Genomic DNA, 17,797 nt, shown 5'->3' with positions numbered 1-17,797 from the left:
TTTTTTTTACTCTCTGGCCAGTATGGCTTAATTGTTTGGAGTGTTGTCTGTGCACTGGAAGGTTGCCAGTTTGATTCCCAATCAGGGCATATACAGGAAGCAACCAATTGATTTGTGTCTCTCACATCGATGTTTCTATCCTTCCCTTTGTCCCTCTCTAGAAATTTAATTTAAAAAAACACACATCAGTAAACTCAAAACTGCTTCATAAAAAATAATTTTTTAGCCCTAACCGGTTTGGCTCAGTGGATAGAGCGTCGGTCTGCGGACTGAAGAGTCCCAGGTTCGATTCTGGTCAAGGGCATGTACCTTGGTTGCGGGCACATCCCCAGTAGGGAGTATGCAGGAGGCAGCTGATTGATGTTTCTCTCTCATCGATGTTTCTAACTCTCTATCCCTCTCCCTTCCTCTCTGTAAAAAATCAATAAGATATATTTAAAAAATAATAATTTTTTAGCCCTGGCCTGGTAGCTCAGTTGGTTGGAGTGTCATCCTGATGCACCAGGGTTGCAGGGTTTGGTCTGGGTTCGGGCACATGCAGGAGTCAGCCAGTGAATGCATGGATGGGTAAAGCAACAGGTCAATGTTTTTCTCTTTCTCTGTAAAATAAATTTTTTATTTTTAAATTATAGTTGATTACAACATTATTTTAGTTTCAGGTATACAACCCAGTGATTAGACATTTATATAACTCACAGTAATCACCCTAATCTATCTAATATCCATCTGAAACCATACGTATTTATTACAATATTATTGGCTACATTCCCTATGCTGTACTTCAAAGATTTTTAAAAAATTAATATTTAGAGAAATGAAAGGAGAGAGAGAAAGAAACATCAATTGGTTGCCTCCCACACACGCCCAGACCGGAGATTGAACCCACCACCTTTCAGTGTATGGGATGACACTCCAACCAACTGAGCCACACCAACCAGGACCCTGTGCTATACTTTCAATCTCTGACTATTCTGTAGCTACCAATTTATACTATTTATTATTTTTTAAATTTAAACTTTTTAAAACATATTTTATTGTTTTTTTTACAGAGAGGAAGGGAGAGGGATAGAGTTAGAAACATCAATCAGCTGCCTCTTGCACACCTCCTACTGGGGATGTGCCCACAACCAAGGTACATGCCCTTGACCGGAATCAAACCTGGGACCCTTCAGTCTGCAGGCCGACACTCTATCCACTGATCCAAACCGGTTAGGGCTTAAATTTAAACTTCTTAATCCCTTCACCTTTTTCACCCATCCCCTGAAACCCCTCCCCTCTGGCAACTGTCAAAAATGTATCTATGAGTCTGTTTCTGTTCTGCTTGTTAATTTCATTTTCTAGATTCCACATTACTGAAATCATCTGGCATTTGTCTTTCTGAGTGATTTTCTTCAAGGGCTGAGTTTGTTTGATTCTGCCAGTCAGGGTGAGTTCTCTTGGCTTCACGGGAGCCACAGGGTTGATTTCCAGGGGTGAGATCCCCCTTTCATCCTGCCAGGGTCTGAGAAGGCCAGAGAAACCCTGCTGTCCCGGGAAGGAGCGCCAGATCATGTCTGATGACGCCTCCCAGCAGAGGCCCTGGAACGCTAAGGAGCATGAAGAAGCTCGCTGGGTCAGCCCCCCTGAGCAGAGAGAAAGATGGGGGAGAGGGAGGCGGGGGAGGGTGGGGAGGGGGGACTGGCGCTGTGAGGGCTCTGATTCTAAATACATGGCTCCTGTCTTGGCCTGGCCCACACTGCTCCCTGAAAGGCTTCTGTTCCCTTGTTCCCTTGTCCATGTGATCCCTTATTCTCCCCTACAAGTTAAGTCTGCCACTCCTCATTCTCATTCGGTGACCTCACCTTCTAAATAAACGCTGCTAGAGAAGAACCCTTTCACCCTCCCTCCCTGTTCGCATTACACACTCACCTGGGGTTGCACACCTCCAGCCTCCTCCCTTCCTGTCCTAAGGTGCCTTCTTCCCGCGCTTGGCAGGTCCCTGCCCTGTGCTTACCTCTCCCCTGGTCTGCAGGGCTTTCCTCCATCCTCTATCTCCCTGTACTTTGGGGATTTTTGTTTGTACTGGCTCCTTCCACCAATATCTGAACATGCCCCTGTCTCTGGCATACACCTTTTCACTTCCTAATTAAAAGCAAAATTTTAAGTTAGGAAACACATTCACATTATTCATAATTCAGCAGGTACATATCGATAGGTCTCCTACCCCTCCCCGGCCCTCAGTTCCCCTGTATGGAAGTAACCAGTATGACTGGTTTATTTTATCCCTCCACTGTTGTGCACGAACAAGGAATTATGTTTACATTATTTTTCCCACCTATTTTTTTACACATAAAACAGGTTATACACATTCCCCTGTACTTTGCTTTTTTTCATTTAAAGCTATCTTGGAGACCATTCCATATGAATAACAAAGAGCTGCTTCCTCAGTTTTACAGCTGTAATGTATACCAGACAAAAAAAATTTATTTCACCAGTGTCTCAAGTTAACTAGCTCCTCAGACAGATGGGCCCACAGTTGTAGTGGCTCAACAGAGTAAAAGTGTGTTTCTCATTCATGCCACAGTTCAGAGCAGTGTTGAAACCGGACACAATGGTTCCGAGGCTGCCTGTCACTACTTCAGCCAAATTAAGCAGGAGACAGAGTTGGATCATTTATGAGTGTTTATTTCAATACTGCTGGCAAGAAAATGAAAAAATAAATCAATATTGCTGGCAGTATGGGGAGAGCAGTTGGTCACCCTGGAAATTCTGCTCTGACCCCTCTCATCAGTTGGCTGATTATGTACGAATGAGGGAGAAGATAACTACATGTAGCTTTGAGCTGCATGTGTAACATGGAACGGAGAGCGTAGGGCCTGCAGTCCAGCCTTCAGGAGCTCAAAGTCCAATAACAAGGTGGCTAATCTATGATGTTGTTACAAACAGCTCAGCCTGTCCCTGGGACTGGAGAATGGTTAGCATTCCTGAGGGAAACGTCAGGGTCCGGGCACAGCGACCAAATCAAAGCACATCTTGTCCTTGATCTGTCCTCAAAATGTATTTCTTTTCTGAGCAATGGGCCCATCAAGACATCTTATCCTTGTTTCATCCTCTCGCTTCCCAGGGTCTGTAAGAAAACTTACCTATTGTTAGTAAGGTGAATAATGATTAAACTGTGGCTCTACTTTTTTAAAATATATTTTTATTGATTTCAGAGAGGGAGAGAGCGATAGAAACATCAATGATGAGAGAGAATCATTGACTGGCTGCCTCTTGCACACCCCCTACTGGGGACTGAGGCTGCAACCTGGGCATATGCCCTTGACTGGAATTGAACCCGGCCCCTTCAGACCGCAGGCTGATGCTCCATCCACTGTGCCAAACCGGCTATGTGCCCTTCCCTACTATCAGTGTTGCCAGTCTGGTGGCCGTCCATGTGATCATGTAGGGATCCAGGCTCCCTCCCTTATGTGCCTCTATCCTGTTCTGGGTCATTGACAATCTCCTCATCCAGAGAGTGGACAGGAAAGAACAAGTAGGATCCAATATTCATCCCAGAATGGCCTGGACTTTTGAAGGGCCACTACTTTTGGCTAGAACTTGGTCAAATGACCACAACTCTAGTCTCAAGGGAGCCTGGGAATGTAGCCAGCTCTGCATCCCGGAGGAGGAACGGGTGGGATGAGCAGCTGGTGGGTCTCTGATGCTACTAGTGTCCTGTTCATGCTGCCGTGTTTTCCAAAGAATCCAAACAAGCCTTTCTCTCCATCTGCGTCCGCCTTCTAGGTCCTGTTCTTTTTCCATTTACAGCCTGCCTCTAGTCTCTCCATCTATAATCGCTTCTCCTTCAAAACACTCTTCACCCAACAGTCCAAGTGACCAAATAATAAAACAAAACAAACCCAAATTAGGTCACATTACTTCCCTGCTTAACATTCTCCAATGATTCCCTACATCATTTGTAATAAAACCCAAACTCCTCTAACAGCCCAATTAAAAATGGGCAAAGAAACAAGACTCATAGATGCAGAGGACAGACTGAAGGTTACCAGAGAGGAAGGGGTGGGGTGGGGGGGGGGGTAAAGGATTGGGAGAAAAAGGTGAGATTAAGAAGTACAAATTGGTTGTTCAAAATTGTCATGGGGCCATGAAATGAGCATAGGGCCCTTCCCTACTATCAGTGTTGCCAGTTTGGTGGCTGTCCATGTGATCATGTAGGGACACAAGCTCCCTCCCTTTTGTGCCTCTATGCTGTTCTGGGTCATTGACAATCTCCTTATCCAGAGAGTGGACAGGAAAGAACAAGTAGGACCCAATGTTCAGCCCAGAATGGCCTGAATAGGGAATAGAGTCAATGATATTGTAATAACTATGTATGGTGCCAGTTGGGTACTGGAAACATTGGGAGAACACTTTTTTGTAAAGTACTAGAAGCCCGGTCCACAAAATTTATAAACTGGGGGGGGGGGGGTCCCTCAGCCTGGCCTGCACCTTCTGGCAGTCTGGGACCCCTCACTCCTTACTGCCCGCCTGCTTGCTGCTCCACGGAGGTTGGAGAGGCTTCCACCATTGCTGCTGCACTCACCAGCCGTGAGCCCGGCTTCTGACTGAGGGGTGCTCCCCCTGTGAGAGTGCACTGACCATCAAGGGGCAGCTTCTGCATTGAGCATCTGCTCCCTAGTGGTCAGTGCGTGTCATAGTGACTAGTTGTTGCACCCTTCATCTGCCATTCGGTCGATTTGCATATTACGCTTTTATTATATAGGATGTGATTGTCTAACTACTATGCTGTTTTCCTGAAACTAATACAAAATAATAATGAATGTAAACTATTTGAAAAAAGTAGGCCAAGGACTTCAATGGACATTTCCCAACAAAGTTGTACAAATGGCCAATAAGCATACGAAAAGATGTTCAACGTCAATGATCATTGGAGGAAATGCAAATCAAAATTTTGATGAGATACCACCTCACCTTCATAAGGATGGCAACTAAAACAACAGCAACAACAAACAGAAAATAAGTGTTGGAGAGGATGTGGAGAAATGGAATCCTGGCACTGTTGGTGGCAACATAAAATGGTGCAGCTGCTGTGAAAAACAGTATGGTGATACCTCAAAAAGTTAAAAATGGAGCTATCAGCCTGGCCAGTGAGGCTCAGTGGTTGAGCATTGACCTATGAACCAGGAGGTCACAGTTCAATTCCTGGTCAGGGCACATGCCCGGGTTGTAGGCTCGATCCCCAGTGTGGGCGTGCAGAAGGCAGCTGATTGACATTCTCATTGATGTTTTTATCTCATGCTCTCCCTTCTTCTCTGAAATCAATAAGAAAATATGTATATTCTTAAAAATATAGCTATTATATGACCCAGCAATTCCACTTCTGGGTATATATTCAAAAGAATTGAAAGCAGAGTCTCAAAGAGCATACTCATGTTAGCAATAGCTAAATGTGCCTACCAATGGATGCATGGATAAGCAAAATGTGATATCTCCATACAATGAAATATTATTCAGCCTTAACACTGATTTGATTTGATTTTTATTTTATATTCAGTCTTTAAGAGGAAGAAAATTCTGACACATTCTACAACATGGATGAACCTTGAGAACATTATGCTAAGTGAAATAAGCCAGTCACGTACAGTGTGATTCCACTTATATGAGATATATAGAGTGGTCAAAATCATAGAGACAGGAAGTAGAATGGTGGTTGCCAGGTCTGTGGGGAGCGGGGAGGGGAGTTGTTATTTAATGGGTATAGAGTTTTAGCTTTACAAGATAAAAAAAAGTTCTGGTCCTAGTTGGTTTGGCTCAGTGGATAGAGCTTCAGCCTACAGACTGAAGGGTCCTGGGTTCAATTCTGGTCAAGGACACATGCCCGGGTTGCGGGCTTGATCCCCAGTGGGAAACGTGCAGGAGGCAGCTGATCAATGATACTCTCTCATCATTGATGTTTCTATCTCTCTCCCTCTCCCTTCCTCTGAAATCAATAAAAATGTATATTAAATAAGTAAATAAATAAAATTTAAAAAAAAAACAAAAAACAGTTCTGGACAGCTCTGGCTGGGTTGCTCAGTTGGTTAGAGCATCATCCCAATTCACCAAGGTTGCAGGTTCAATCCCTGATCAGAGCACATACAAGAATCAATCAAGGGCCCTAACCGGTTTGGCTCAGTGGATAGAGCGTCAGCCTGCGAACTGAAGGGTCCCAGGTTCAATTCCGGTCAAGGGCATGTACCTTGGTTGTGGGCACATCCCCAGTGGGGGGTGTGCAGGAGGCAGCTGATCGACGTTTCTCTCTCATCGATGTTTCTAACTCTCTATGCCTCTCCCTTCCTCTCTGTAAAAAAATCAAAATAAAATAATAAAAAAAAGAATCAATCAAAGAATGCATAAATAAGTGAAACAACAAATCTCTCTTTCCAATTCTTCTCTCTCCAAAATCAGCCAATCAAATTTTTAAAAGTTCTGGACATTTTGATAGACAATTGGATAAAGATGTGTTCTATATATATAATGGAATACTACTCAGTCATAAGAAAAGATGAAATACTGCCATTCGTGACAACATGGATGGTTCTTAAGAATATAGCATGCTAAGCGAAATAAGTCCAAAAAAAGTGAAGAACTGTGATTTCATATGCAGAATATAAAACTGAAAGCACGCCAGAGAACCAAGATGGCGGCATAGGTTAACGCCGGAGTTTGCTGCTTTGAACAACTACTTCAAAAGTGAAACCAAAAAACGGAAGGGACATCACCCAGAACCACAGGAACGCTGGCTGAGTGGAAGTCCTACAACTAGGAGGAAAGAGAAACGCACACGGACACTCAGAGGAGGCGCAGTGCTGAAGTCAAATTCTGAGGTGCGGAGTGCGCGGAGCGGGCTGACGGCGGAGGGCGCGGTTGTTGTTTTCAATCGGGAGGGAGTCGCAGACTCTGAGCACCAGATCCGGGCGAGTCTTTAGGGACCCAGACTCAAACGGGAGAAGCGGGACTGTCTGGCTTCGGTCAGAGCGAGTGCAGCTTTCTCTCTGAGCTTTGCAGCGGGTGCTGGGACTCAGAGAGGCAGAGCCCCTGGGGACAGGACTGAGAGCTGCCATAACTGCTCTCTCCGGCCCACCCTGTTGATCCTGTGCGACCTGCCCTACCCAAGCCCTGCACAGAGGCATTTGCCGGATAGCCTCAGGCAAAGGCTAGATTAGCACCTCCCTAGAGGAAAGAAGTTCTCTCACTGCTGACACAGCTGATTCTCATAGCCACTTGGCCTGGAGGTCAAACCCTCCCTGGAATTAGCTACAACAATCAAGATTTAACTATAAGACTGCGAACAAAGACCACTAGGGGGTGCACCAAGGAAGCATAACAAAATGCGGAGACAAAGAAACAGGACAAAATTGTCAAAGGAAGATATAGAGTTCAGAACCACACTTTTAAGGTCTCTCAAGAACTGTTTAGAAGCTGCCGATAAACTTAATGAGATCTACACGAAAACTAATAAGACCCTCGATCTTATATTGGGGAACCAACTACAAATTAAGCATACACAGACTGAAATAACGAATATTATACAGACGCCCGACAGCAGACCAGAGGAGCGCAAGAATCAAGTCAATGATTTGAAATGCGAGGAAGCAAAAAACATCCAACCGGAAAAGCAAAATGAAAAAAGAATCCAAAAATGCGAGGATAGTGTAAGGAGCCTCTGGGACAGCTTCAAGCGTACCAACATCAGAATTATAGGGGTGCCAGAAGATGAGGGAGAGCAAGATATTGAAAACCTATTTGAAGAAATAATGACAGAAAACTTCCCCTACCTGGTGAAAGAAATGGACTTACAGGTCCAAGAAGCACGGAGAACCCCAAACAAAAGGAATCCAAAGAGGACCACACCAAGACACATCATAATTAAAATGCCAAGAGCAAAAGATAAAGAGAGAATCTTAAAAATAGCAAGAGAAAGAAACTCAGTTACCTACAAGGGAATACCCATACGATTGTCAGCTGATTTCTCAACAGAAACTTTGCAGGCCAGAAGGGAGTGGCAAGAAATATTCAAAGTGATGAATACCAAGAACCTACAACCAAGATTACTTTATCCAGCAAAGTGATCATTCAGAATTGAAGGTCAGATAAAGAGCTTCACAGATAAGGAAAAGCTAAAGGAGTTCATCACCACCAAACCAGGATTATATGAAATGCTGAAAGGTATCCTTTAAGAAGAGGAAGAGGAAGAAAAAGGTAAAAATACAAATTATGAACAACAAATATGCATCTATCAACAAGTGAATCTAAGTATCAAGTGAATAAATAATCTGATGAACAGAATGAACTGTTGATTATAATAGAATCAGGGACATAGAAAGGGAATGGACTGACTATTCTTGGGGGGGAAAGTGGTGTGGGAGATGTGGGAAGAGACTGGACAAAAATCGTGCACCTATGGATGAGGACAGTGGGTGGGGAGTGAGGGCGGAGGGTGGGTCGGGAACTGGGAGGAGGGGAGTTATGGGGGGGAAAAAAAGAGGAACAAATGTAATAATCTGAACAATAAAGATTTAATTAAAAAAATAAAAATAAAAAAAATAAAACTGAAAGCACAAATGAACAAATGAGACAAACAAAAACTTAGAGGCACAGACAATAGTATGGTGATTAACAGAGGGAAAGGGTTGTGGAGGTAGTAAAGGGTAAAGGGGGTCAAATATATGGTGATGGAAGATGGCTTGACCTTGGGTAGTGGGCACACAGTGATGTATTATAGAATTGTACACTTGAAACCTATGTAATTTTATTAACCAATGTCACCCCAATATATTTAAATATTTTTTTCCAAATATATTTTTATTGATTTCAGAGAGGCAGGGTGAGGGAGAGAGAGAAACATCAATGAAGAGAGAGAATCATTGATCGGCTGCCTCCTGCAGGCCCCACACTGGGGATTGAGCCCACAACCTGTGCCCTGACCGGGAATGAACCATGACTTGACCTCCTGGTTCATAGGTTGACGCTCAACCACTGAGCCATGCTGGCTGAGCTAAATAATTTTTATTTATTTATCTTATTTTAATTTATTTTTTGGGGGGGCTAAATAATTTTTGAAAAGTTCTGAAGATGGATGACAGTGATAGTTGTGTAATATTACAAATGTATTTCATACCATTAAACTGTATATTTAAAAACAATTAAATATGGCAAATTTTATGTATATTTTACCACAATAAAAATTTTTTGGAAAAAAGACAAATCTTGACCTAGCTGGTTTGGCTCAGTGAATAGAGTGTCAGAATGCGGACTGAAAGGACACATGCCCAGGTTGCGGGCTCAATCCCCAGTGGTGGGTGTGCAGGAGGCAGCCGATCAGTGATTCTCTCATCATTGATGTTTCTATCTCTCCCTCTCCTTTCCTCTCTGAAATCAATAAAAATATATTTTTTAAAAAAGACAAAACTAAATTCACCTACCATGGGACTGCAAAGCCCTATGTAATAGGGGCTCTCCTGTCTCCTCGATCTCTTTTCCATTTTGCTCCTCACTGCATGCCCAGTACTTGTCTTCTTTCTGTGCTTTGAGTCCTTTAATGTAGCTGTTTCCACTGCCTGGAATACTCCTTTCCAGATGTGACCACTCAGGTCCAAGCTTAAATGTTGCCACCTCAGAAAAGTCTGTCTTGACCCATCTTCCCCAAACCTCCAATCAACCCCTTATCACTCTTTGTTTCCACTTATGTGATAATCTTACCCCCAAATGTTGTATCCTTCTTGGTGCATTATATCAGGAGGCATGTCATGTCCATCTGCCTCATTCCTGGTGATGTTAACTTTGGCCATTTGGTTAAGATGATTTTCATCAGGTTTCTTCATTATAAAATTAGTCGTTTATCAGTATCTTATGGGGAGATACTTTGAGACTATCCTGTTTCTTTTTTTAAAAAATTTATTTTATTTATTTTTTACAGAGAGGAAGGGAGAGGGATAGAGAGTTAGAAATATCGATGAGCGAGAAACATCGAGGCACATGCCCTTGACTGGAATCGAACCCGGGACCCCTCGGTCCGCAGGCCGACGCTCTATCCACTGAGCCAAACCAGTCAGGGCTCTATCCTGTTTCTTATAATTTTCCTCACTGATCTAATTGTAGCAACTATTGCTGATTCTTGCCTTAAACCCTTATTCCTGGGTATTTGCCAAACAGTAAATTTATTGGACTTCTACCATAAATAAGGCCTTTCCTTCAGGGAGAGACTCTGGCAAAGGCCAGACACCAGGGGAATACAGAGGGGCCCCCTAAAGGCCTCTGGGCTCCAAAGGCTCCTCGCCATGCTTGAGGGTCAGCCTTTTGAAGAGATACTTGCCCAGCTCAGCCTGGGGGCCGGCAGCCTGCAGAGGTGAGTCAAGAGGTCGCCCATCTTCTTGATGAGTTTCACCTGCTCATCCAGGACGTGGGTCTCCAGGAAGTCATAAAGATGAAGGTCTGTGCCAGTAGAACCCAGGGCATGCAGCTCAAAAAGGGCCAGGTTCAGGTTCCTCTTTAAGGCCATGGTCGCTTCCGTGGCATCCTGAATTTTGCCCGACTCATTTTGGGAAGGCTTCAGCACATTCTGGAAGAGAATGGGGCCACTGCACTGGTTTTGCATCTTTAAGGGATGCTCAGTGCCTTTGCACTTCTCCACCAGCTCCCAGATGAAGTGGCCAGGCCCTCGAGAGCCACGTTGTCGCTGTTGAAATAGAAGCCGAGAGAGAGGTAGGTGTAGGAGGCCCACAGATACAGGTTGGCCCGGCGGTTGACGGCAGCCTCCACCTCCGTGGAATAATTCTGACAAATTAGAGAGCCCATGCTGACCCCTGACCAGGGCACAGCGCCAGCAGCCTGCTGGCACACCCCAAGCTACATATAGGGTCCCATCTTCCCCCTGTAGGGTCCCCATCCTCTCCAGCTTCCCAGCAGAAGGTAAGCTGACGGAGACAAGCATGATCAGGAGCCCTGGGAGACTGAGCAAAGGCCCAACAAAGGGAAGAAGGTTCCAGCACATTTGTGGGAAATAGCAGTAATGGGGCTCCTGAGGCAGGACCAGCCCTGCCACCTGCACCATAATTTGGGGACTAGTGCAAAATTAAAATGCAGGGCTCCTGTGCAACACTGTTATGGTTTCACACATAAGAAACCGTATGGTTTAAATCGATCCCAGGGCCCTTCCAAGTGTGAGTCACACGCCCACGAAGCCACGCCTGCGGCACCTTAGAGTTCAGGTTCTGAAGAAAGCACTGCGCTGAGCCTGGAGAGGCCCAGCAGCCTTCACCCAGCGCAGGCCCTGGGGCTGCACCGGAACTAGGAATCGCCTCGGCGCTGCCACCTGCTGGCCAACAAGGGCCACTGCACTTCTCTTGAGCAAGAAGGACCCTGAGCAAGCAGTAAAACTGGCATAGTGATCGCCAGGTCGTCCAGCCTTTCCTTTCACTGAAGGGAAATCAGCACCCCCACCCCCATCCCCTCCTTCCCAGAACAGGGTATTCTGTCTGAGGTCACCTCCGTGATGATGGCAGCACTTACTTGTCTGTTCTTTATAATCCCTCAAAGTAAAGATGATACCCCCATATAGATGAGAAAATGAAATTAAGAATTTGAGCTTTCTGACCCAGTGAGACTTGACCTATGAACCAGGAGATCACAGCTGGATTCCCAGCCAGGGCACATGCCTGGGTTGCGGCTCAATCCCCAGTAGGGGGCGTGCAAGAGATAGCTGACCAATGATTCTCTCTTGTCATTGATGTTTCTCTCTCTCCCTCTTCCTCTCTGAAATCAATAAAATTATATATTTTTTAAAAAGAATTTGAGCTTTATTTTTTATTTTTATTGATTTCAGAGAAGAAGGGAGAGGAAGAGAGAGATAGAAACTCCAAGGATGAGAGCTAACATTGATCAGCTGTCTCCTGCACGCCCCCTCCTGGGGATCCAGCCGCGATCCAGGCATGTGCTCTTGATCAGAATCAAACCCGGGACCCTTCAGTCGGCAGGTCAGTGCTCTATCCACTGAGCCAAACCAGCTGGGGCTGAGCTTCCTTTTTAAAACATTTTTATTGATTAATTTATTTTTATTTTTATTTTTTAGAGAGAGAGAAAGGGACAGGGATAGACAGAAACATTGACGAGAGCATAATCGATCGGCTGCCTTCTGCACTATTGGTGATCGAGCCCAAAATCTGGAATGGAACCAGTGACCTCTTGCTTCCTGGGTAGATGCTCAAACGCTGAGCCACGCTGGTAGATTGAGAATTTGAGTGTTTTGGCTACTGTGGTTATCTCCCATGACCCTTCTCTGCTGTCTAGCCACTCCCTTGATTATTCTTGGATACCCACTGTCCCAACTACCAACCCACCTGAGCCTGGGGGCAGGGTGGTGGCTCAGGCCCACACTTATCAGCACAGTCCCATTACCTGGCTTCAGGGTCGGCCTATAAACCAAGGGCAGTGGAGTAGACTTTCTTTTTAGCTGGGGTAGCTGGGAAGGATATTTCTAGCTCCCTCCTGACTCTAAGATATATAGACATGAGGTTTATTGCTTGAACCGCAACAAGATGCATTTTGCCACAATGATGAAAGCTGGTTTGAACATGAAGCTGACATGGAGAAGTGGGGGAAGAAAGACACAAAACAGAGTCCAGGATGATATGTTTGAGCTGCTGGATCAAGCCAGTCCTGACGTGCTGAGTCAGGGTGCCAGCACTTTGCAGTACTGGGAGCCAGTGAATCCCCTTGAGTATGAAAACAGTTTTGAGCAGCTGCAATGAAAGGTGTCTCATGCATAAGTCTTTCAAACCTCTATCTGCGTCTCTAGCTCCCTCTGCTGTGGATCGTCTTCCTTGACCTGGATCCAGAGTCTTCAAGTCCTTCTGTCTCCCTTGAGTCCTCAAGAGGGCACCAGCCCTCTCTCTAGGGCAGTGGTTCTCAACCTTCCTAATGCCACGACCCTTTAATACAGTTCCTCATGTTGTGGTGACCCTCAATTCCATTGTTAAAAACTGAACATAATTAAAGCTTAGTGATTAATCACAAAAACAATATGTAATTATATATGTGTTCTCCGATGGTCTTAGGCGACCCCTATGAAAGGGTCGTTCGATCCCCAAAAGGGTCGCAACCACAGGTTGAGAACCACTGCCCTAGGGCCTTTGTACAGCTGTTGTGCCTGCCCAGGACACTCTCCCCTCCCCTTATGGTCTCCACCTAAATGACATCTCCTTGATAAGGCTCTTCCTGACTCCAGGTTACTCCAGAAACATCTGCTGAGCTCCTGCTCTGCCAGGCAGCGGGCGAGGCCCAGCTCCCCATGCGGAGCTCTGGAGCTGCTGCTGACCTCATGGGAGGCAACAGGCATCAAATGGCCACACTCATGATCTCAGATGAGAGAAACGGGACCTAGACTTGGAAGCGAGAGTGTACCTGGGTGAATCCAGAGATTTCAAAGAAAGCCATGAGGCTGGAAAGCAGAGGGGGTAGTTGGGACTAGATCTCACTGTCTTGGAGTGTGGTGATGCTGAGGAGGGCTGGGATTCTGGATATATTGTGAAGGTCGTCAATTGGCCTTCCAAATTTGCCAAGCTACCTCTGATTCAGCTTCCACTGCAGGCCTCCAAATAATGGTCATGGTTCATGTATTTCTCCTTGAACTTCATATATTTTTATATAAAATTTGTTATTGTGATATCATTCATATGCCATAATAGTCACCTTTTTCTTTTTTAATCCTTACCTGAGGATATTTTTCCACTGATTTTTTAGAAAGAGTGGAAGAGAGAGGGATAGACAGAGAGAAACATCAATGTGAGAGAAACACATCGATTGGTTGCCTTCTGCACAAACCCCCAACCAGGGCCGGGGCCGGGGAGGAGCCTGCAACTAAGGTACGTGCCCTTGATGGGAATCAAAACCGGAACCCTTTCGTTTGCAGGCCGAAGCTCTACCCACTGAGCCAAACTGGCTAGGGCTTATTTATTTATTTATTTATTTATGTATTTATTTTTAGTCACCCTTTTAAAGTGTCAATGTAAAAAACGTCTGAAACTGTGGGAAAGTTTTATGAGTTTATTTGAGCCAAACGGACGACATACTGGGGAGCAAGATCTGAAAGGCTCCAGAAAATAACAGTTTAGCAGCTTTTTGTATGCAGTTGAAATTAAGGAGGGAAAATAAGGGAGATCACATGGAGGTGGGAAAGAAGGCAGGGATTGGATTATAGGATAGTTAATTATGTAATAATTATGTGCTGTTGAGGTGGTTATTTCAAAAATGTGTTAACCTAGATGCACAGAAACAATGGACAGGGCTTGTTTAAGGCCAAGATAAACCTTTTACTAAAAAGTTGTGGGCCTGCCCTGGCCAGTGTGGCTCAGTTGGTTAAGTGTGGTGCCATCCACCCTGAGGTCCCTGGTTCAGTTCCTGGTCAGGGCACATGCCCGGGTTGCAGGCTGGATCCCCAGTAGGGGGCATGCAGGAAGCAGTCCATCAATGATTTTCTCTCATCATTGAAGTTTCTATCTCTCCCTCTCCCTTCCCTCTCTCTAAAAATCAATAAAAACATACTTAAAAAACAAAGTTATAGCCGAAACCGGTTTGGCTCAGTGGATAGAGCGTCGGCCTGCGGACGGAAAGGTCCCAGGTTCGATTTTGGTCAAGGGCATGTATCTGGGTTGCAGGCACATCCCCAGTGGGAGGTGTGCAGGAGGCAGCTGATCGATGTTTCTCTCTCATCTATGTTTCTAACTCTCTATCTCTCTCCTTTCCTCTCTGTAAAAAAATCAATAAAATATATTTTTTTAAAAATAAATAAAAAATAAAAAACAAAGCTATAGATATGGGCTGTGACTACTCACCATGAGCTGCCCAGTTAGGAGTTTATGATCAGACCATCCTGTGAGGTTACTTTCTACAGAACCCTTTTTTCATCCACAAAAGTGTACAATTCAGCCTGACCGATGGTCAATGGTTGAGCGTCAACCTATGAACCAGGAGGTCATGGTTCAATTCCCAGTCAATTATATATTTATATATTTTTTATTGATTTCAGAGAGAGATAGAAACATCAGTGATGACAGAGAATCATTGATCAGCTGCCTCCTGCAGGCCCCCTACTGGGGATCGAGCCCGCAACCTGGGCATGTGCCCTTGACTGGAATCAAACCCGGGACCCTTCAGTCCGCAGGCCAATGCTCTATCTCAGCGGTTCTCAACCTGTGGGTCTCGACCCCTTTTGGGGGTAGAACGACCCTTTCACAGGGATCGCCTAAGACCATTGGAGAACACATATATAATTACATATTGTTTTTGTGATTAATCACTATGCTTTAATTATGTTCAATTTTAACAATGAAATTGGGGGTCACCACAACATGAGGAACTGTATTAAAGGGTCCTGGCATTAGGAAGGTTGAGAACCACTGCTCCATCTGTTGAACCAAACCAGCTAGGGCATTTTTATATGGACACATTTTTATATGGACATATGATTTCATTTCTCTTGGGTATATACATAGGAGTGGATTTGCGGGATTATATGGTAACTCTGTTTAAGCATTTAAGGAGCTGCCAGACTATTTTCCAAAGAAGCTGCACTGTTTTACATTTCTACTAGCACAGAATAGGGTTCCGATTTCTCCACATCCCCACCAACACTTCTTCTTTTGTTTTGTTTGTTTTGTTAATCCTCACCCAAGGATATTTTTCCATTGATTTTTAAAGAGAGTGGAAGGGAGGGGGAGAGACAGAGAGGGAGAAACATGGATGGGAGAGACACGTGGATTGGTTGTCTCCTGCACACACCTCCACTGGGGCTGGGGATGGAGCCTGCAACCGAAGTATGTGCCCTTGACTGGAATGGAACCCGGGACCCTTCAGTCTTGGGCTGACACTTTATCCACTGAGCCAAACTGGCTAGGGCTTTTTTTTTTTTTTTTTTTTTTAAATATTAGCCATCCTAACGGGTGTGAGGTCTAAATGATCTTTTAAAATTTCAGGTTTCTGAATTTACAAGGCTGAGGTCCAGACCCTCAGCTACTTTCAACCTCACCTTCTTTCAATCCTCTGCACAGGAGGGCAGATGGAGGACTGGACAGGAACAGAAGCTGAGGCCCAGGCGGGGAACAGTGGGGATTCAGGAAAGACAGTCCTTTGCTGGGAAGCCTGCTCCCACTCAGGCAAGGTGGCCATGGGCTGGGGTTAGATTGGAGGACCTAGAGCAGGTGCCCTGTTCTCTGGAGTATCTGTGATACCACACTGTCTGGAATACCCACCAGCGTTCCTGGGACCTCCCTGGCTTATCCTGACATTCCTCCAACAACTCTAAGCCATCATTCGTGGAATCAGCATTTACTGAGCACCAGTCATTTGCTGACACTGTGTAGACCTCATGAAGCATACGCACCCATAACCCATAACCGTTGATTTAAAAACCAGGTGTGTGCAGTGTGGTGGCTTACGCTACAGGTGCCAGGGAGGCTGGTGTTGGGGAGGCTGCTTCAGAGTTGCTGCATTGATCCGGGCAGGAAATGAAGGCTTAAATGGAAGTAGTGGCCAGAGTAGTGGACGGATCCCAAAGACATCCGAAGGCCAGGCCTTGGGAAGCCCCTGCTGTGGGAGTAGAGGGTGAGGTTGGGTCTAAGGTGACATCTGGCTCTTGGCACCGAGGCTGGCTGCTGTGTCTCATTTAACGAGATATGAAAAATGGCAGTTCGGGTGGAAGAAGCTGTGACGTTCAGTTTGTGACGTTCTGAATGTGAAGAGTTATAGAACACCAAAGGCAGCTTTCTGGATCCCAGGAGGCAAGCTGTTCCTGGAGAGGAGCACCATTTGGGCACCATGGTGGGGGGAGGGGGGCAGCTCTCCACTGGGAGGTGGAACCCTGGCTGCTGCCAGAGAAGGTGCACCAAGCAGAGGGCAGGAGGCAGGGGTATATACAGAAAGGAGTTGAGACCACAGAGTCAAGGGCATTATCCAAGGAGGGAACTTACAGGGTGGAGGAAGGGAAAGGAGGCAGGGGAGACGTTCCATGGAGGACACCGCCAAGGAAAAAGCCAGAGAGAGATGCAGAAAGAGAAGGTTCACTAGTGTCCTTTGGGCTAGCAACCAAGAGGGTGTTGGGGTCCTGAGAGGGACTGGCAGCAACTTTTCTCCTCTCCCTGCAGCTTGCTCTGGTGAAGGACAAGAGAGGGAAAGGAGGAGGAGGGTGAGGGTGAGGGTGAGGGTGAGGGTGAGGCAGAGAGAGGCTCCCCTGTCCCCAGTGAAAGAACATTGTTTTAGAGCAGTGGTTCTCAACCTTCCCAATGCGCGACCCTTTAATACAGTTCCTCATGTTGTGGTGACCCCCAACCATAAAATTATTTTCGTTGCTACGTCATCACTGTAATTTTGCTACTGTTATGAATCGTAATGTAAATATCTGATATGCAGGATGTATTTTCATTGTTACAAATTGAACGTAATTAAAGTATAGTGATTAATCACAAAAACAATATGTAATTATCTATGTGTTTTCCAATGGTCTTAGGCGACCCCTGTGAAAGGGTCGTTCGACCCCCAAAGGGGTCGCGCCCCACAGGTTGAGAACCGCTGTTTTATTTTTAAAATATATTTTATTGATTTTTACAGAGAGGAAGGGAGAGAGATAGAGAGGAACATCGATGAGAGAGAAACGTCGACCAGCTGCCTCCTGCACACCTCCTACTGGGGATGTGCCCGCAAACCAAGGTACATGCCCTTGACCGGAATCGAACCTGGGGCCTTTCAGTCTGCAGGCCGACGCTCTATCCACTGAGCCAAACCG

The 17,797-nt window shown here is 45.5% G+C and overlaps 1 pseudogene; it reads right to left on the bottom strand.

The window, feature by feature from the left end:
• Nucleotides 1-10,268: 10,268 nt before the first annotated feature.
• LOC132237939 (ferritin light chain-like) lies at nucleotides 10,269-10,818 on the bottom strand (annotated as a pseudogene).
• Between the last annotated feature and the right edge of the window lie 6,979 nt (nucleotides 10,819-17,797).

Source organism: Myotis daubentonii, chromosome 7, assembly GCF_963259705.1.
Source record: "Myotis daubentonii chromosome 7, mMyoDau2.1, whole genome shotgun sequence".
Taxonomy (NCBI): Eukaryota; Metazoa; Chordata; class Mammalia; order Chiroptera; family Vespertilionidae; genus Myotis; species Myotis daubentonii.
The sequence above is the reverse complement of the archived record's forward strand: the minus strand, read 5'-3'. Positions and strand labels throughout refer to the sequence as shown.